Source organism: Anastrepha ludens, chromosome 2 (genome assembly GCF_028408465.1).
Source record: "Anastrepha ludens isolate Willacy chromosome 2, idAnaLude1.1, whole genome shotgun sequence".
In the NCBI taxonomy this organism is placed as follows: domain Eukaryota; kingdom Metazoa; phylum Arthropoda; class Insecta; order Diptera; family Tephritidae; genus Anastrepha; species Anastrepha ludens.
In genome coordinates, this window is record NC_071498.1 from 154,163,556 (window position 1) to 154,186,068 (window position 22,513).

Consider the following 22,513-nt stretch of genomic DNA (forward strand, 5'->3'; position numbering starts at 1 on the left):
CTAACGGATGATTTTTAGCTATTATCTTTTTAAATAGTTGGTTTAAACAGTTGCCGCACGTTTCGTGTTTCGTTTCACTGTTAAACATCTTCAGTTTGGTCTATAATTTAACCATGAATCGCCTTACAAACGAACAACGCTCGCAAATCATTGAATTTTATTATAAAAATGCGTGTTCTGTTAAGAAAGTTTATCGCGCGCTTCTTCCATTTTATGGTCAGTTTAATCGACCCACTGAAGCGGCTATTGTGACTAAATTTAGAACCAAATTTACATAATTGGACATCAAACCACCAACATGCTTATGTAGAGTGCGAACTGAAGAAAATATGGCAGCTGTATCGGCCAGTGTTAATGACGACCATCAATTATCGAGATGTCGCCGTTCGCAGCAATTGGGCCTCTGTTACTCAACAACTTGGAAAATTTTGTGAAAGGATTTAGGTGTGAAGTCTTTCAAAATACAGCTGATGCAAGAATTGAAGCCGAACGAACTACCGCAACGCAGAATTTTTGGTGAATGGACCCTTGGAAAGTTGGCCGAAGATCCACTTTTTTATCGAAAAATTGTGTTCGGCGACGAAGCCCATTTTTGGATCAATGGGTACATAAATAAGCAGAATTGTCGATTTTGGAGTGAAGATGAGCCAGAAGAGTTGCAAGAGCTACCAATATATCCAGAAAAGGTCACAGTTTGGTGCGGTTTATGGGCTGAAGGTATCATTGGAACGTACTTCTTCAAAGATGCTGCGAATCGTAACGTAACTGTGAAGGGTGAGCGCTACCGTGAAATGATTTCCAACTTTTTTTGTCCAAAATGCAAGAGCTTGACTTGCATGGCATGTGGTTTCAGCAAGACGGTGCCACATGCCACAGCACGCGTAACAATGGACTTGTTGAGAGGCGAGTTCGGTGAACATTTTATTTCCCGTTCGATACCTGTCAATTGACCACCCAGATCGCGCGATATAACGCCTTCAGATTATTTTTTGTGGGGCTATGTTAAGGCTCATTTCTACTCTGACAAGCCTGCTTCAATTAACGCCTTGGAAAACAACATTAAAGCATTTATATGTGAGAGGAAAGAGTATGCCAAAATTGCACTAAGCGGATGGACCATTTGAATCGCAGTCGCGGTCAACATTTGCATGAAATCATCTTCAAACATTAAATTATATGGAATTTACTATCGATTTAAATAAAAATGTCATGGATTTTTCTGGATTTTTACGTGTGTTTTTTTTGAAAAACTTTCCTATAGCTCTTAAAAAATCACCCTGTATATGGGTTCCTCTGTAAGAATTGATAAGGTTCAGAAACGTTTCACTAGATTTGCCATTCATTCTTTTCGCTTCTTCATTCCCTTCATTGGCCTTATTTATTATTATTATTATTACTAACTCACGAGAGAATTTCAAGTCAAAACTCAATCTGAGGATACGCCTTTTTAATTGTGACTAATGTATCCACCGTATTGTTAACCATTTATTATATTTAAGCTTTTGTATTAGTAATCGATTTGAGTTGTACTTTAATTGATGAAAGAGTGAAAAAACAAATAATATAAGGTTCAAGGTTCACCTCACCTTCTTGTCATATCTGGATAGATAATTACACTGGCCACATTGGGTGTGATGCCTATCCACACTTTGCCAATGAACAGCCAACTTAATCTCTTGAACACCGCAGTACCTCCATAAGTTCAAACTTGTTCTCGTCGTGATTGAAAATGGTTTTAATGCGATAGAGAAGCAGTTTGAAATGACAAGATTCCAGGACGCCCACGAGGCGTATAATAAACAGAAAACCTAAAAAGTGAAACAAGTGATTTAAGAACTAAGAGTAATTTTCCATAAAAATATGTGGAATAGAATTGTGGATTTCGCAAACAACAATGCAACGCATTTTGAACGAGTCTATAAGACTTCGAGAGCTTAACTGACTCCATTTAAAAGTTGAGCGTTAATTTCCGGTATAAACATGCCCATTTCGTTGCACTATTTTCAGTTTTATTCTGATTTTGGCAGCCTGCGACTGTTATCCATTTGAGAAAACGCATTTGGCGGAGAGCGGAAGACATCGTGAATCGATTAAAACGGCTATTCTGAACATATTAGTTTGGTTAAAAGACATCATTATTTCCTCGGTATATGGCTATAGTGATCGATATCTCTTAAAGTATTGATCAAGCAATTTAAATTCTATGTTCGTTGTCAAGGTGACACCTCGCACAAAAAAATCGTTAGCTAGTTCTTGTTTGTTTCATTCAGTGGTAAGTTACAGGGTGTTAACAATGGAAGTCAGCTAAGAGAAAATTCGAGGCACTTTACAGTTTTTCTTTAATAAAGGCGAATATGCAAACCACGTCGCTGAAATTGTAAATGGTGTTTATGGTGCCGATACTGCATCAGCTAATTACAGGCAAATTGGTTTTGTCGCTTCCGTTCAGGTATTTTTGATGTTAAAAATGTCGCTAATGTTAAAAATATCGATGAAATCACAGAAATAATCGAAGTTGGCCGTCATTTTAGTAGTCGTAGTCAAACCATTTGCTGAAAAATTGTACGCAAAAATAATGGATTTCTTCTTCCCCAAGCAAAGGTGTTATTTTGATAATCAAAGGAAAATGCTATTTCTTAATATATCATAAATGATCGGATGTTTATTTCACTATAAAGAGGAAGGTATGCCGTTAATAGTGGAAAATAACATCAGGCAACTGGCCACCACGACCACGCTTACAGGACAATATCCTTTTCATGAAATTTTCCATAACCGAATTGCAAAGTGGCTGCCCTATGCCCTCGATAGTCTCACGAATTCCATCTTTGAGGTCTTGAAACGACCCTGGGCTGTTGGCGTAGACCTTTTCTTTGTGATCACCTCTTCAAGAGATAACACGGTCCGGAAACTTTCACCGTAACAGATCAATGGTTTCGTTGCTTGTGTGGCATGTAGCGCCGTCTTGCTGAAAATAAACGTTGTCGAGATCAGCACCATCCAATTCCACCATAAAAAATCGTTAATCATCTCTAGATGGCGCAATCCATTCACCATAACACCTGTTATTGGAAAACATTATATATTTTCGAATAGCCTGGCAGCCATTAAACCAATGAATGTGGAATGTGGTATGTATTAAGATCGAAGGTTGTATAGGAATGCCGGGCAGCCCTAAATGATTTTAGTGTCGTTTAGAAGGTTAGCCTTCTTTGGGTTTCAGGGTGCAGAGATATTGTGGGGAATTGTAAACGCGATGAGCTAACCAGGAAATGTACTACTCTTCAACTCAAAGAAGTACCTATGGACACGAGCAATATAGTAATTAAGAATAACGTTATCCAAAAGGCCAATAGGGCATGGAGAGTTGAAGACAGTTAGGTTACTGTGGCCTCAAATAAACAAGAAAAGAACAAAGGAGTAGCTTAGTCTCTCAAGAGATAATATCTTGAAGGTCGTGGCTTGTTTAAGCGGTCATTGGCTATTTGGCAGGCATTCGTCGAGACTAAGACGTTTCTTCCATGAATATTGCAGAAGTTGCTGAGATGAGGAAGAGGAAGAAACAGTTGAGCACTTACTTTACAATTATTCAGCCTTACCGAAATCGAGGCAGGCTTTCTGGATAAATACTTTTTAATTCTCTAACAGCCACAAAATCGTTTCACGAAGAAAAGTAAATGAGGTTCCCGTGTCGCATAGCGGTATCTCAACGGGCCTGTAAAGTCTAAGTGAGTTGGTCGTACAGACCGACTACAACCATAGCCTAACCTAACCTATAAAATTAAACGCCCATTTCCGTAAGTTTTTCGCCTTAAAAAAATCTTACCGAACAAACATTTTTACTATATCGGTAATCTATCCATAATGAAATTAAAAAAAAAAAAAAAATATTTATAAAGAGTTCGTGGCTTCTTTTGGTATTAGAGGGTATTTGTATGTATGTAGTAAGCAAGCAGTTGGGAATTATTTGGAAAGTACGTCATCGAAAGTTGAAATTCGCACATGCTTATGCTCAGCTGTATTTACCTTTGCCATGCTCGTCTGCGTTCCTATTAATTGCTGTTTATGTGCAACTTTGTTTATGAACCGCACTTACGTGCGATCTCATACCAATAGTACTTATGTATACAATATATGTAACTAGCTTTGTTCAATAGTCGCTTGATCACACAACATTGTCAAACCAATTTATTTATTTTTTTTTTCGCAATTTCGACTGATGAAAAAAAACTCTTTGCTGAAGGCAATTTCCCTACATTTCTCCGGCTCTAATAATATTGTTTGCAATAAGTCGGCGTGGTTGCTGTTGTTGTTGTTGTGTTAATTACACTGATGACTTTATTATATGGTTACAAAAACTTATTTTATGACACTCAAGCGCACTTATTACCTTCTCAGCGCTACAGCGCACCTCCGCACCGCGTTGCTTTACACTTGCCAACGTTGTAGTTATACTTTCCATGCACGCAACATTGGCTTGCTTGACTTTTTCCGCATCTTTTTTCTCCATTTTAGGCCATTATTTTATTAAAATTTCAATAGAAAAGTATTTGAAGCGGTTTTTATCGGCACACGTATTGACCTCCGCGGCACTTAAGAGGCAGAAAACGAAGCATAGCCAAAAAGGTATAGATCAATTAGTGTAAACAAAAGAAGCTACACCAGATCATAGTAAAAATTTGCATACAAAATATCTAAACGAATAAGAGTAAAATAGGAATTTTAGAAAAAGAAATTTTTGAATGTGAAATGTAAGTTACAGCACATATGCGGCGACATGTGGTCACTTATGTAGGAATATGTAGTCGGTATGGCCGCAAGATCTGCTCAGAGACACCGCCCAGTCAGCCGCCAGTTTCATACACACACACATACCTACACATGCATTTCATTTATCACATATAACGGAGCTTATTATCCACGCTGCCGCTCATTCATCTGCATGATAGACTTACATCCATACATACATACATATGTGTTTTACATGCATACACACATACACATCCACGCATACATACCCACTCACCAAACAAGTGCTTATTTAAGCCGCTTGCGTGCGTACCAGCGCATAGCCGTTGGTGTGTTTGTGTAATTATGTCTCTTTAGTATGAGACCATAATGACCACAACGCTTCGTAAGCGTCGCGTCCGCTCTGATGGTGCTGACAAGCACGTTGACAGCAGGCAGCAGCAAGAAAATAAGTATTGAAAAATTTAAAAGATGTCATAAAATGCGACACAAATACCATAAAAAGTTAAAAAAAAAACAACGAGAAAGAAAAAAATGGAGAAGACAGCGCAACGACTTTCCCTTTTTCTTAATTAATTTATTAAAAAGTGCAGAACTATCAAAACAAAGTAAGCAAACAGTGGCCGCAGGTGAGCGTTCAGGCCGATGGCAAAGGAAATAATTATCAAACTGTGCAGTTGTTTCGATGCTTCTTCCTGATGAATTAAAAGAAATGTTGAAAAAATATCATTTGCGCATTTTGTTTGCATATTTTTGATAATAATGAAATCAAACTCACCGCAGGTGCAGAAAAATGATATAACTCTTTTAAAGACTTGCGAATAACTAAAATAAAACTGAAATAGAAAACTTCTTCGTAAGAAATAGCTACTTAAAGGGTTCACGGACGATGGTCCTATAGTATTAACTTAAATTTTTTAACAAAATACCAGGAATGGTATTCTAGTTCAATTAATATGCTAGATAGTAGTCAAAGGGCGGCTAGCCTTAGTATTACCGCGGCGCTCAAAACCACCAACTTTGACTCTAAATCCTACGCTGGATTTATTGCCAACTAATCTATATTACAGACAACTAGCCGCCAAAGCAGCCCTTAGATTAAGGAATGATCGATGCTCAAGACAAACAACCAGGGACAGACGTAGGATATTTCCTGGTATTCCTAACGCCACTGACTTTTGTCAAACGGTGAATACATACCTAGACAGGTCTTATATAATCCATTTTCCAGCCAGAAATGAAATGAAAACGTGGTGAGTATATACGAGTATACTGTACTGATGGCTCAAAACTCAATGATTAAGTTAGAGGTGGTGTACCTATATTCCGAAACTACTTATATATGCTTATATATTGCCTAATCATTGCAGCGTACTTCCAGCCGAAATCTTGGCAATCGCAGAAAGCTTTTTAGTGCTCAATAAAAGCGCAGACACAGTTAGAGAAATCTTCGTTTCCTCGGATTAGGCATTTTCGAAATCACTCCGATCATGTAAATACTCGTCTAATACAGTAAAAGAGTGATACAAAATATTAAAAATACAGGGTGGCGCACGAATCGTGCTACAAAAACAAAACGTAATAACTTTTTTTCTAATCAATGTATTTAACTTTTTGTTTTTTTATTGTATAGATAATTCAATTTTATTTTATGTAACTAATTGGTTTTGAAAATAATAGAACGTAAATGACCTCCATGCTCATTCACGCATATGCGACACCTGATGAGAAAATTGTTCATTGCGCACTGAAGGGTTGAAGTCGGGATCGCCTCAATTATTGTTGTGATGGACTGCTTCAATTCAGTCAAATTACTTGGTTTTGTTTTACACACCTCTTGTTTGAGATAACCCCATAAAAAAAATCTGGTGCAGTGAGGTCAGGTGACCTTGGGGGCCAGCGGAAAGTGGAATTTCTGGATATCAATTTATTTCTAAATTTTCGTTGGAGCTCCTCCATAACCGGTCTGGCTTTATGTGCAGTTGCTCCATCTTGCTGGAACCAAATGCTGTTAAAAGGGATACGTCTTCGCCGCAGTTCTGGATAAAAAAACTCCTTCAACATGTTTAAATAACGGTCCCCATTTACAGTCGCTGTTACACCGTTTTCTTCGAAGAAGTATGGCCCGACAATGCACCTTGATGAAACTGCGCACCACACTGTGACTCGTTCTGGGTGCAGTTCCATCTCATGGAATATTTGCGGATTTGATTGACTCCATATACGGCAATTTTGCTTGTTTACATTGCCGTTTAGATCAAAATGGGCCTCATCAGACATAAACAAGCAATTTATGAAGTTGTTGTCTTCTTCGGCCATTTCAATAATTTTTTGGCAAAATTCCAGGCGAATAGGCAAATCCAGAGGGTTTAATTTGCTTGTGATTTGAACTTTGTACGGAAACAAGTTTAAGTCATTATGAACTATCCGCTGCAATGACCGTCTGCTAACTCCAATTTGCGCCGACAAGTTACGAGTCGAAACTCTTGGATTTGCCTGAATTGACGATGCTACAGCCGCGATTGTGGCTTCGACCCGAACATGGGGATCTCGATGGTACGGTCTGCGTGCGATGCTTCCAGATTCAGCAAACATGTTCACCAGCCTCATAATGGTCCATCTGCTCGGAGGAGTGCCGCCAAACTCCCGCCTAAATTCCCTTTGGACGGAAATGATGGACTGCAAAGCATGGTACCGCTGCACTATCCAAATCCTCTTTTCGGTATCCCAAGCCTCCATTTTTTGTAAATCTAAATACTAATCTGCAAAATAAAAAAAAAAAAGCCGATTACTCACACAGAAAAAAAGTTATTACGTTTTGTTTTTGTAGCACGATTCGTGCGCCACCCTGTACTTGCACAGTATGAAACATGAAGAATTTAAGATTCGTAGTAGGTGCCCCATCTGTACACAGTCTCATAGGAATGCCAGTAGATTAGGGGCACCATCCAATAACTATCGTAGAAGCTGTCAGCATATAGAAGAGGAAGGGGCAATCAAACAGACGAGTGAAGGCTCCGTGTAGAAAACGGTTGAGACAGCTCGGTCTCGCTTTTGTGGACAATATTGCGGAAGTTGCGATTCTCAAACAAGCTATTTAGTATAGCACCTCAACATTTGGACCTCTCTCTCTCTTAGCTTCACAGTCTGTGGTGGACAATAGTTCTCCACTTACAAACGTTCATCGCTTTTAAGTCTGCTTCTATGTCATCAAGCCACCTCTTTCTTGGTCGGTCTCTCTTTCTTCCTCCAATTGAATGCAAAGTAAACACTCTTTTTTGGATTCTTTCGTTGGGCATTCTTATGATGTGGCCAATCCATCTAATCCACAGGTCCAATATTTGGACCAGTTTCACTATTTTTCATTCACAGTTCATTATTTCCCTATAAAAGTATAGTTCACTGCCTAACCAGCGCCATATGCATCAAAATTTCAAGCTTTTTGCACAAAACACAAAAATTCTACAAAATTTCACTACGATTCCACAGATTTCAAAATGAATTTCGAGAAAAATTCTTATTTGGTCCAATAAAGAGCAATTTTGAAGTTATTTGAAAACACATTTTATTTTAAGGGGTTACATACGTCCAGAATTTCCAAAAAATCTAGTTTTTTACAGATTATTATCGTTTATAGTTTTAGGCGTATTTCTGGGAAAGTCGATTGTAAAAATCCCCATGGATACAAAGTTATGGTATAATGTAGCTGCCCGACGAGAGTTTTTCTCGAAACTATTTTTTCCGGCCCGGACTGCAACTGATAAAATTTTTAATACTTTTTGATGCGGTTTTTGTTTTTAAATAGTGTTTTCGATAGTGTTTTCTCCATAGTATATCGAGCAGGATTTTTGATATTTTTATTAAAGGGTTATATACCTTGTGAGCCCGAAAAAATGGACGATTGTCATAATTTTTTTAAATATGTTTTAGAGCTTTTATTCAAATGAGGCATATATCATACTGAAAGGTAACTGTCGAAGAATACATTTTGGTGTTTTTATTTTAAAAAATGTTATTATTTATTGTTGATATCGCCCCTCCCACGAAACGCCATTTTTTAGAAGAGGCTTGCTGTGATCACGGTAGCGCATGAGCAGCTCAACTGAAATCAAAAAAATTAAATGATTATTGTAGAAAAATGTTTTCTAGTGAATCTGAACGGTTTATTTACCCAAAAAAAATTTTTCTCGATATGAAAACCGCTTTGCACCAAAAAAACGATTTTTGAGGGGTTGAAAAATTAAAAAAAAGAATTAATTCCAGCGAACTATGCAAATATTTATAAAAAGTGAACCGGTCAGATTCACATGGTTGTAATTTCGAATAAATAAAAAAAAGTTAATGCAAATGGGTCAAATAGTTTTTGATAAATATTGATCACCGCGACTGTAATTTTCAAAAAACACGACTTCGAGATAATCGCGTCTAAAGTTTTGCGTGCACTTCATTTATGGATAAGGTCGCGCGCTTCCACGGTCTGTAACTTTCGTTCTAGTGCTCCGATCTTTATGAATTTTTGAATTTTTATTTTTAAGATGATGTTTAGAATATGTTATACATTTTTTTTTTTGATTTTTTAGTCCAACACATGGTATTTGACCCCGACAACAGATTTTTACAGATCCATCAACATTTCAAGGAGAAATGATGCAGACCGTGGAGAAACTTTTTTCATTGTACTTTGGGTAACGTGATTTTTTATATACTAATTTTTGTGCAGAAATTTCAAAATAAATTTTTTTATACAGTTTAAGTACTAATAAACAATGCATAACTATTCTTTATATTTAATTCTATTGCTATCCCTTCTAAAAACAGTTTTCCTTCTAGCGCATTTTTGGCGCTGCTGGACGTATGTAACCCCTTAAGTCAATTTTTTCTGACGGTCTGACCGAATTTTCTTACAGGACAATACACAATATCGTCAGGGGAAAAAATTATGAAAAATAAGCTTAGGTTTTGAAGCACTTGAAAGTTGCGCTTTATTATATTATACTAAAATTTAATGCACTATAAAATTGCATACCCACATTTTTTTCTAAAACTCTATTTAAGGGACAGAAACCTGTAAACGGCCATATTTTCCCTGATTTTCATTAAACTTATTTAAAATGAAGAAGTCAATATATTTTTTTTTAAATTGGCATGCAGTTTACTTATACATTAAAATAATATAAAAAAATTGTTTCTAATTTAAATAATTTAAAATGGCGGATGTACACTCAATTCTTCCAGGAAGGTCGCAGTGGAGCTTCTCAATCGGTGGGCATTGTAGCATCGGCGTCAGTGACCTGAATACAAAAAACCAAAATGTTTTTGTTTTATTTATTAATGTCCTAATTTCTATATGAGTTAAGCAAAAATGGAAAAAAAATTCAGGGGAGCGTATTTTCCTAATATTTTTGCTTCGAAAAAAATATTTTTTCGAAAAATTTTCGGAAAGTTGTAACACATAGAATGTAATATCACAAAAATTATATGTGCAAAATTTCAGAGAGATCGGTCAATAACTTTTCGAGTTATCGTGTACGCCAATTCGAAAAATGTAGTTTTGAGAAAAACGCGCATAAGGTCGGCAACGAAACTCTCCCAGAATAGAGTCGTCACGCTTGACGATTTATAATATAAGAAATACTTAAATTTACGTTCTAAAATTTTGTTGACATATTCTTAAATGATTATATTAACCTTTTATGAAGGAAACAAAAAAAATGTTTTCGAAATTTTACAGGTTATCGGCCCCTTAAAAAGGTGGAAATTTCTATGAAAATTGTTCGATATTTCTACTTCCTTAGTTAAACCTTTAAATTCGTAACTCGAGTTACTATGGCCTTTGTTACCGAATCAGCGGAATTTTTCTAAAAACCAAAAAATAAATGAAATGAAAAGATAAATAGTCAAAACTTATAAACCTTTTGAGATGCTATAGTTTTTTTAAGGTTTGTAGACAGTAGTTGCATATGACATCCCTCGTGAGCCAACAAAAATTGCACAGGTAAGTGTTAAATGTAATAAGCTACAAACCAACAAATAGCATTTCCATATATACTTTTCAATAGCGGGGGTATCGACATTGGTATCAACACCAACTAGTTTTAATATCTTTGAGTTCATTCGAGTTGCATTTTCTTTTTCTACAGATGCCATTGCATGCAAAATGCATAGTGCAATATTTCAATTGTGTCATCTGTGAAATCGGATTACGCCAAAATAGTGGTGACACTATCGTCAGCTCGTTATCACAAATTGCCACCAATCAAACAGCATTTCCAAAAGCACGACAATGACCACAAACAAGCCTCACACATACGGCTATTTATTCGCATTCACTTATTTTGACGTCATTGCACTTTGCTTGACAAAAAATTTGTCAATTCGTCAAAGTCCACTTGCGCTCGCTGCAAGCTGCAGCGGCAGTAGCAGCCAACTCTTTCATTCATTCTGCGCGCTGGCTTGCATCCAGCAATTTCCATTTGTGTTTGGCATTGCCAGCGACGACAATGGACAACTTTTTCCTCTGCTAACCTGTTGGCTTAGTTTTTTATATGCGTTTGAAGAAATTTCATACATTGCTTTGATTTTTTTGTGTCTTTATTTTCTTTTTATTACACGAAGCATGGCGCTCGTGGCAAATGGCAATTTTGCGTTATGCATTAAATGAATTCATAACGCACGCGACGATGGGACGCTGCTTTTATTATAAGTACATAGTTTTATGAGCACAAATTTGTCTTTTATCTAAATCCAAGTTATTTTTCCAGTATTTTTTACTAAAGTATTTCTTTTAACATATATGGAAATTAATTAAAAATCATTAATAATTCAATAGTCACCACTTCAACCAACCAACCAACCAACTGTCGTACCTGTACTACCATTTTGTAATATTTTCCTTAAATATTTTTTTTAATTTACGACCCCTGCTTATCGCTTTTCCACCACCCACAAACATGTCAAAGCTCTTAAGGGGACAGATACCTGTAAAATTTCGAAAAAATTTTTTTTGTTTTCATAAAATGTTAATATAATCCTAATAATAAAAAAATTTTAAAGCGTAAATTTAAGTATTTCTTATATCATAGACGTAACGACTCTATTCTTTGCGTTCGAGCGCTGGGAAAGGTTGAATTTTCATGTATTCAAACTTTAGACGCGTTTTTCTCAAAACTATATTTTTCGAATTGGCGTACACGATAACTCGAAAAGTTATTGACCGATCTCTCTGAAATTTTGAGCACATCTTTTTTATGATATTACTTTCTATGTATTTCAAGTTTTCGAAAATTTTACTAAAAAATAATTTTTTCGAAGCAAAAATAGTAGGAAAATTCGCCCCAAAATTAATTTTTTAAGCATTTTATTTGGCGATTTTTTCCCGATTTGTTTTTAATTCACATAGAAATTATGACAATAATAAACAGAAAAATTTTTGGTTTTTTGTATTCAGGTCACTGACGCCGATGCTACAATGCCCACCGATTGAGAAGCCCTGCTGCGACCTTCCCGCAAGAATTGAGTGTATTCTCGCCATTTTAAATGATTAAAATAAAAAAACTTTGTTTACATTATTTTAATGTATAAATAAACTGTGTGCCAATTTAAAAAAAAATATATTGATTTCTTCATTTTAAATAGTTTTTATGAAAATCAGAGAAAATATGGCCGTGTACAGATATTTGTCCCCCTCATATTTTACAATTAAAAAGTACCTTGAGTAGAATAATCGATCCATTTTAGATTCTACAATATAATATTTGGCCGACGCTATTTACACCTTCGTGTTTCGCCTTCATAAGGAGATGCAAATGCCCATAAATGTCGTGCGGTGAGCAACTGTTTCTGAACAACAATTTCCAACCCTTCTCGATATGATGCTTGTTATTTCATGGAATAGTTCACTATAGGTTTCCTTTCTTGGTTTACTTTTTGGTAAATCTGCCAAATCATTTATGAAACAGTATTTGTTAACCCTTTGGGGACGAGTTTTGGAATATAGCCGCCCAAAATAGCTCGTAACTGTAAGGCTCGCGACGTCTGTCGTTCTGAGCGAATCACGTTTTCATTAAAAGAAATTAGGAGCCATTAGCGATGAATTCTTATCTTCCTTACAATCTAAACTTACGATGTGAGACGACGGAAGAGTCAGAACGATTTTCAGTTCTTCGATTCAGTATCTCAGGGTCACTGCCAGAGGAACCAGCAACCTTTTCATATATTTTATATTTTATCCTACGCACGAAGGCTAAGCGATCTACAGATTATACTTTAGATAGTGACAGTTCAGATGAATATTATACCTTAAAGGCTTATACCTTAAGAAGTGTAAATTAATATTAAAGGCTGGTTAGAGAAAATTCTATTGTAATAATTGCTATTTTGCCTATTCCGAAAACTTTATCTATTGCTTGAATAATAATATTTTGTGCTGATAAAAACTTTAAAATGGTTTAAACTGAAAGCATTTAATATTTTGTGATCTTAATGAATGCATTCAGCGTAGTCTAGTGGATTTGTGCGTGACTCCCATCGGTCGTGCCAGATTAAAAACCGACTGTGGTAATGAAACAACACAGGATGGACTTTTTTTTATTAATCATCCTCAGTTATTCCTCAGGTGACATTCACAAACTTCCGTGGGTATTTTTGTCATGAAAAGGCTTCTCAAAAAAAAATCTTCTATTCAGAGGCGATATATATTTTAGTACTAAGACATGAGGTAGCATGACAATATAATTATGGGATCAATAAGTAAGATATTAGAAGAAGTAAAGCAAAAATAGGGGAAAGTCCAGTTCTGAATATTAACTATTATATCAATAACTATAAAATCGATTGTCATCGCCCGTGAATGTGCAAAGTGCAATTCCTTGAATTTGGAGTTATGGGGGTTGATTTGATTAACCTTTGAATGTTCTATGCATACTAAAACCTAGAGTAACAAGCACATAAAGACACCATTTTTATTGGATGATGCATAAATTTGGTGATTAACTGGTATGAAATCAGCGAAGAAGAACTGGAGGCAAGCTTATGTTTTCGTTTTAATTTATAAGAGCAAAGCTTTTACCTATTGTTCAATTTATTGTTATGGCTCATCGGCGTCTCAATAATTTTAATTGCCATCTGGCTGCACACCGATTTTCAAAACTATTTAAGAATCAGTGAAGGATGTTCGATTTATGTGCCCTACATCTTGCCCGTTGTTGGTGGAGTCCTAGTGTTCGTTACTTCGTTAGCTTGCTCATGAATAGTGACGATGGATCCTACTATGTTGGTCATTTATGGCGGTTTTCTCATGGCTGCGATGTTGTGGTGGTAAGAATCATCTTGACTGGCCGACTAGCCAATTCGTGTTGCTGGATTGAGAGGGCAACTGGAAATAACTGTTCAGCAAATCAGAGGGGACTTATGCATGAAGTGACTTACATGCCGAAACCAGTACGTTTAATTAACACTAACCTCACCAGTATTGGTGTAATGCTTTCGGTGCTAGCTTTGTTTCCCCTGTTTGAAATGATATTTGCCAACTCTTTGGCATCCATCACTAGACGAATCGGCTACCAAAGTATAGTTTGGCTCCTGCCAGTGGGGTAATGGCTCGTCTTGAAAGAAATATTCATTTTTCGCAGTTTTGTATGCATTTTTAATTTGAATGTACATTACATACATATAAAGCTATGAATTTAAATATAGTATTTAATGGTAAATGAAACATAAAAGTAGTATATTTATTTATGATATTATAAATAAGAATATTGGAAAATATTAAATCTATTAAAAAATTCAAAAATTCTAAAAGAATGTACGCTCTCGTGGGCATAACACAGAAGATGATCAGGGTCCACTCAAACGGGGTTTCACTGTAAATTGGATGACCAGAAATCACAAATGCAAGTAAATCAGGTACGTGAATTATGATTGTAAGTGCTTATAAAATTGAATCGGTCAAGTTTTTGGCCCAATAGGTAAGAGCATTCAATATACCGCATATGACGTCACAACAGTGGGGTGTAAACACCGACAGCTATCTGGCTTTTTATTTTTTGGAAAACGACTGGGTAGTATAATAATACATATTATACTAAAGGGTATTTAAAAATTGGCGCCTAGATATCACTAGTGAATAGTTCCTAAAGTCTACCATTTTTTACGATATGACGTCTCTGACATTTGCCAAGTAGACAGATGTACAATTTTACACGATAGAACAACGCGTTAAAATTTTTGTGACTGGGGTTTTTTGAAAAGTATAGTCTTTATGAATAATCCAACAACGATTCAAGGCTGGAATACAACATTCGGATCGAGATTGCTGAGCTCAATGCGATAATGTGTGGGAGGGTCCTGGAAAATTTTAATTTTCGTATGACAGCCAGTAGACGTGCGTATGTAATTATAATTATATGTAATTTTTTACATATAATTGTTAAGAGTCGTATTTTTAATACAAAAAATGAAATATGAAAGAAACTAAATTTTTACATATTTTATTTGAAAACAACATCTAAGGGCGTCTTTTTAAGTACCATTTATTATGGAGGTTAGCTGGCATCGAACTAGTAGGCTACACAAGCCGACCTGCTTACTGGGAGGGTACATTCCAAAGAGGTTTAAAAAACACATAACTCTCCGCAAGAATAAACTAAGAATGCTCACGGGCGTTCCCACTGCAAACTGCATAATCATCTGCCCATGATCCTTTCTGCGACCAATCCCGGGAAAAACACCTTCTCTTTGAATGCAGCGCTATAGTGGGGAGAAGGTTGAGACATCTGCAACCAGAAAAAAGGCACATACGCTCAATCCAATCCAGCTCTATCTTGAGTTTAATAAGAGAACTGGGTCTGGATGAGATACTGTAATGAGTGGAGGACACAAAAGGCTATTGGGTCGAAGTGCAAACCTTGAGGTAATCTAATATTTTTTTGTTCCTTGTTCACTCATCTCGGGAGCATAGGGTCTCCGACAAGAATCTTGTCTAACGTTGGTTTCATGAATCTATTTAATTTCTGACAAGGTTGGTGGTTAGCCTGCGACTACCAATCCTAAATAGTTGAAATGCCTACCTGTCGTTGTTTAGGAACCACGTCTTCTAACTGTTTGGAGTGCCATCTGTGTTTCACATTTTTATGCCGGAAGGATCGCGCAGATGGTTAAGGACTTCGCTAAATTTCGTGTGTCTGCGCTATTAACGCAGTTGCCAGCTTCCTCTTGCTGGCACCACTGACTGATGCAATGTGTAACTGTTTGTTTTTCTTGGTTTTTGCTTGTTTTAGCAGCCACAATGCTAATAATGCGCTGACTATTATGCGGGAGTAAGGATGGAAAGGAGGAGTTTTGGGTTTGGGGAATGAGATTTTTTGTTTTTTTTAGAAACAGGGAAAGTTGGTAAATTTGGAAAAGTGCGAAGACCGCGCTTTACATGGGATTCGAACCCACAGCCTCAGGGATGGCAGGCTAGTGCACTTACGCTAGACTACCGAGGCCACATTCTATTCTAAATAATAGACCTAAAAACTATATTTCTGGTAGACTCTTGAAACGTAAATTAGAAAGGCGTCTGTATTTTTACTTACCTTACATTTGCACTTCCTGTTGTTGTATAACACTTCTTATTGTTCTACTAATGAAGCCACCGTCAGATATATGCCGCCCACGAACAACAGGTGTTTTTTATGAGAAACCTTTTCAAGGAACCGCAAATTGTCAGTGAATGCTAAGGAATCAATGATATTAGACAAAACTTTTTCTTTCATTTGTTATTTCAAGAACCAGCGGTCGCTACGCCACCAAGGATTCTAACCGAATGGTGGTCCCGCACAAATGCCGCGCATTCACGACTTCCGCCAAAGAAATGTTTGCGTTTTCCCTCACCTTTCAATTGTTTTAATGCAATTTGATTGCAATACTAGTAAAAAAGGCATCGTTATAATATACCATAAATAATTGCTTGTTATTGCATATGAAAATATGCATTTTTGTATGTATGTATGTATGTACACACAAGTATTGTTCACTGTTTATGGTGAGTACGAAATGTAATTAATGGCCCAGTAGGAGTTGATTTGCTGTGCATAAACTTTTAATACCTCCAGCGAAATGCAAAAACAGCCATAAAATATTAATTATGGAAAATGTTTAGAAATTAAATTATTGTTCACGGATCATGGGTAACGTAACAGCGTCAGCGTCAACGCCAGCATCAGTGATGCATGAAGCAAAGTCCTAACCGCAACGATCATAAATCGCATTTTTTAAATGCTGCCGCAGAGCTTAAAAACCTCAGCCAAAGGCATTTTGCTTGAACTAACTGACCATGGCGGCGAAGTGCCAAACAGGCGGACATGCAAATCGACTGCTGAGCATACGGGCGGATATTCAAAATACGTGCTATGCAGGCGCAAAGCCACTGCTAAGTGCCAAAACTAGTAAAACGCTTTTCACGTCATTGACGTGTGCACGTGTGTGTGCGTATGTATATGTAAAAGTATAGAAAAAACAGCTGAAAAAAAGTGTTATGAAAACATGTAAGGAAAAAAACAAAACGTCAAACATGTCACTGCCATTCATCTGCACTTACACAGCCTTCACTGGTTGGTATAAGTAGAAAACCAAAAAACAAACCCAAATATTAGTACAACAAAAAAAAAATTGAAAAAAATAAAGTAGTATTAACAATAGTGATTTCAAAATAGCCAACAAATCCGGTGTGTTTACCCGCATGCCGCAGCATGTCCAAGTCGATTTACGAACGCGTCAGTGTCACCGAAAGTTGACAATGTTACATGAACTTGTTGAATGTTGCATGTTGCTTGTGGCTTGCGGTTGACGGCTTACGGCAGTCGGTTTGGGGCAGCCACAAACCATACCCACTTACTTGGCCGCAAATAGAAAGAGTTGCATTTTCCTCGATACAATGCAGCGAAAGCATTACAGCGCGTGCGCATACCCAGCTACCATAAACGCACATACTGAGATACATAAATATGCAGCGGAGGTATACCCAGTAGACAAAAGATGCAGAGCTTTGGTTCTAAAAAATATAAATATTAGTATATGTATTAGTTTTAAAGTGAATAAGAATTATAGGTTAGTTATCTATTCATTCTTCCATCAATTAAAGTACAACTCAAATACAATAGATTATTTATACATATATATATATATATATATGTATATGATTGGCGCGTACATCCAGTTTGGGTGTTTGGCCGAGCTCCTCCTCCTATTTGTGGCGTGCGTCTTGATGTTCTATAAATGAAGGGATCTACAGTTTCAAGTCGACTCCGAACGGCTGATATTTTTATGAGGAGCTTTTTCATGGCAGAAATACACTCGGAGGTTTGCCATTGCCTGCTGAGGGCCGACCGCTATTAGAAAAATGTTTTCTTCATTTTGGTTTTTCACCGAAATTCGAACCTACGTTTTCTCTGTGAATTCCGAATGGTAGTCACGCACCAACCCATTCGGCTACGGCGACTGGAGTTGAAGGCCCCACAACAAATGTGGTGGCCAGGGGTCACCTCCAAGTTACCCTAGTAGACACAAAATCCCATAGTGATAGGGAGGTGCTGGCCAATTGGTGTTGCCAGTAATGGTCGGCGAATACCTCATGGCAAACCAAGGACAAGTACTTCTTTTCTTGCTGTAGGGGGATTAAGTGTGCCGATGAGTTATCCACGGGTTTTCTGGAGAAGTGCGTTGCTGAGGTCAGCAAGGCCTGGGAGGGGCTCTCATTTAAGCTCATCCCAGCTTCCGAGATCCCAAGAAGACCCAGAGCCAGCATTTGGCTACCGAAGGTCAATTTGGAGGGTCCGAAGCTTCAAAATCATAAGGTTCCTATGGACAACTGGTCTATGATCAAGTTAGAGGGGGAAGGTACTCGAGGAAAAGTAGCACAAACTACGTTTTGGCCTCAGGACGGCCAAACTTAAGATCTTCCTCGCGTCTGGTGCTCCGAATGGCAAACTGGACGGAATAGGGGAAGTAGCAAATCTGCGCAGCGAACTAGGGCCGTCTGCGATGGACGCGGTACCCGAAGCCAAGAGCTCCATGAAATCTTTGGAGCTCGGCCATAAACAGACTTAGGTCTCCTTTAACAAAGAAATGTTAAGGGAAGCTCAAATTAAGCTTCGCTACGCTAGTTTAGCCACTGATAACCTCTGTGTCGATCTCTGCCTGATCCTAGAATCCTTGGTTCGTCAGTCTAAGATCATGGACCTCCAGAACGGACATCATGATCTTTGTTTTATGTCCAGTCGGAAGGTAAGCCCAGGGCTTGTATCCTCGTTTGGAATACTACTATGATGCCATAGTAGTCCGTGGAATATATGGCTGAGTCAGAGTTATGAGTAGGATAATTGAAATGTATTAGCTCCTGTAAGGAATGGCATTTGATTTGGCATATAATTCGTGACTATGTCCTAGGACATCGGAACAAGGAAGGGAACAAAAAAGCACACGAACTGCCAAAAGGAGGATCTGCCTTGAATAACTATCTCATAGAATCGGTATTCACACCACTCGGTGCAATAAAAAATACAATTTCCTCAAAATACCTCGGAATCGCAGATTGTAGATAGTGAGGCCAGACGACATACCAAATTCGCAGGCAATTACTGGCAATTATCAATCGAAGGGATGCAGGTAGTCTCACGGTAGTCATAACTGGATTTTGGTATGTCGGAGAACTACCATCCAAGAAAGGTACCCCTCACAACACATACCGTCACAGGCGTAAACAAACAACTGAGCGAGAGTCTCGAACAACTGTCTGACTAAGCTGGCAACAACCTGAGAAGGTTCTTAAGCCCATAGACTGGACATAGTCATGCTATGGTAGATACCTATGAAATGAGACTTTTTTTCAATTTCATACGTTTATTAACAAAGAATGGTTACGAATTTAATCTTCAAAATAATAGGTTGGAGGAGGTTTTGGCTACCGACACATTTTTCAAATCTCTCAGGCAATTTGTGGATGCCGCGCCAAGAAAATTGGCCGTATTTGGCCGCAAACCAATCATCGAGCCATTTTTTGGCTTCTTCGTGAGAATTGAAGCGCTGCTCGGAAATTGCGTGGCCCATCGATGCAAACAAATGATAATCGGAAGGCGATGGTGAGTAAGCCGCATACACCAGCGGTTCCCAATCGTACGTCTCCACTAATTCCCGGGTCGCTCTTGTTCGATGTGGTGGTGCATTGTCATCAAGAAAAATTACTTTCGGTGTTCGAATTGGCCAATTGTTGTTGGTAGCGTGCACCGTTAACTGTTTCACCCGGTTTTAATAGCTTGTACCAAATCATACCACGCTGATCCCAGAAAACACACAGCATTGCCTAGCGGCCGAAACGATTTGGTTTGGCGGTTGTTTTTGGCTTGTGACCGGGCGGACTTCCGATCGTATAAAAATATTCTTAGCGGCATCTATGGAAAGTCTCATTTCATAGGTGTATGCCTAAGTTAGTAATTAGGATAAGGCAACAAAAAGGGTGCAGAAGCGTTAGTTGGCTTCTGGATGAGTCACCACTTCAACCAATCAACCCTTACAACCATTACCGATCAAATGTCTCTTCGCAATTTCTAATGTTGACAACGTTGACAAAATGCATCTACTCTTACACGCAGACTACAAGGCCAACGAAGGGAATAAATGGCAAATCTAGCGAAACGTTTCTGAACCTTGTCAATTCTTAAGGAAGAATTCGTGTAGAATTGATCCCAGATAATGCTGTAATATAAGCCAAAGAAGTTGGCCTTGGAGCCCCTTCTGCCACTTCCTTCTGTAGCCATCAAAGCCGCGGTTAGCAAACGTGTTACTTCAACCCACAAGAAAGCTTGGCAGGCTGAAAAAGAATGCAGGTGAACAAAACATATGTTACCTGCCATACTTGACTGACTGTCACAGATTCTCCTGTCATTAAGCAGAAGGGACTATAGGTAGCTGGTTGGGCTGATGACCTGCCACTTTCTATGGGCAAAGCACATGGAAAAGGTAGGCATCGCAGACAGTGCATTTTGCCCAGCAAGTGGAGAGGAGGATGAGACAGCGGACCACTTTCTGAGCGTCGGCCCAGCTTTCGTTCAAATCAGGCTTGAGGTCTTAACACTGATGTGTTAATAAGCGCCCACCTTGGCTTCTTGGTACCACAATATCTACTTAGATTTCTTTGAAGATCGGGTAGATTTGAAAAAAATTAAAGAGTGTACCCAAGTGCAGTACAATGAACTTAATATTATCTGACGTGATGTGCTTGCTGGTGCCCGAACAAAAAAATAATAATTTAAAAAAAAAATAGTCACAATCACTTAGGCCTCCTCTAGCTCCTTATAGCGGCGGTCTAACCACTACCTTGCTCTTAGCTGTGGAAGTAGACGGAGTCACCTGTTTTGGTTTTTTGGAAGGACCCACCTCCTTGTAAGAAAAGTTTTTCTGGTTCAAATTCAGTTTTGGTCCCACGAGTGTCGGGCAAGAGAGATCCACCTATGCAGAGGTCCGTGTGCACAGGTAAGGCACAAAGGTAAGGTGAGATAGAAACGGAGATCGCCAGGTATCCGGAGCACTCCGTTCGTGACTGGGCTCTTTTTAGTCTGGGTCCCCAGCCAAGCTGAACTTCGGCACGGGTCGTATAACATCTTGTTCCGACCCCAAGCACAGCTTGGTCATCGTTCAAAAACCAGCCCGAACCAAGGGAGTGGGGTGCATTCGCTCAATACTGGAATGTATTCAAGCGACCACACTATCACCCCTTGATAAGGTCTGATCAGTGATTTGACTAAGCCACCGCACCACGGCAAGGTGTCTTCCTTCGCGGAGGTTGAAAATATCTATCTTGATTCCATGTTAAGTGATCCAAGTACAGCGGACATTTATTAATTTTTATTTATTTATTTACAAAATGAAGCTGTATCTGTAAAACTATCGTAAATTCTTCAGTAAATTAGTTTATTTGTAGGATTTAGTACAATAAGAAATGAGCTGAAAATGCTGAAAATTATTGCGCTTTGCAATGTTTGAAAAGTATTTGAGATATTGTGAAATACTCAGGTATGCAGATATCCGTTTCCGTTTCTTTAACCTTACGAGACTGCTGGCGAGTGACGCTCCTTCAATGAAATACTTGTGCATGTGTCAGTACATGCGCCTACTGCTCACGTCAATAGGCAGCAGTTGTTGGTTGTTTTTGGTTTTATTTAAATTTTATGCACTTTTTGGTAAATTTCGCGGTCTGAGCCGGCAATATTTTCTACTTTTTCACACATAGCCACTTTTGATCTTTGCCAATGGCATTGCAGTTGTTGTTGTAATATTAATTTTTGGCATTGTTTGGCCGATAGTGCCGTCAAGTATGGAAATATGAACACGATTTATATATACAGACAGACTTACATATGTAAGTAGTAACTTTATTTAAGTTAAACAAGAGGCGCTGTTGGCAATAGCGGCAGCAGCAAGCGAAACTACGCCAAGTCAAAAATGAAAGAGTTAAGCGAGAAACCTGCCGAACCAGTCTCCGCTGGCTTTGGCAATGCCATCGCTGCTGCTGCAACTGCTGCCAGCACTTTGACACTGACAATGATTGTGTGATGGCAGTGAAAAGAGCAACGGCAGAAGCAACCTCTGCAACAACTGGCACAATACCACAACAACAAAGCGTCGTGTCGGCAACTTAGTGGCAGCAGAAAAGAAATGCGAAATGGTAAAATGGTAAAATGGACAAATGTTTGTTGTTTGTTGTCTGTTCGCTGCTTGATTATTTTGT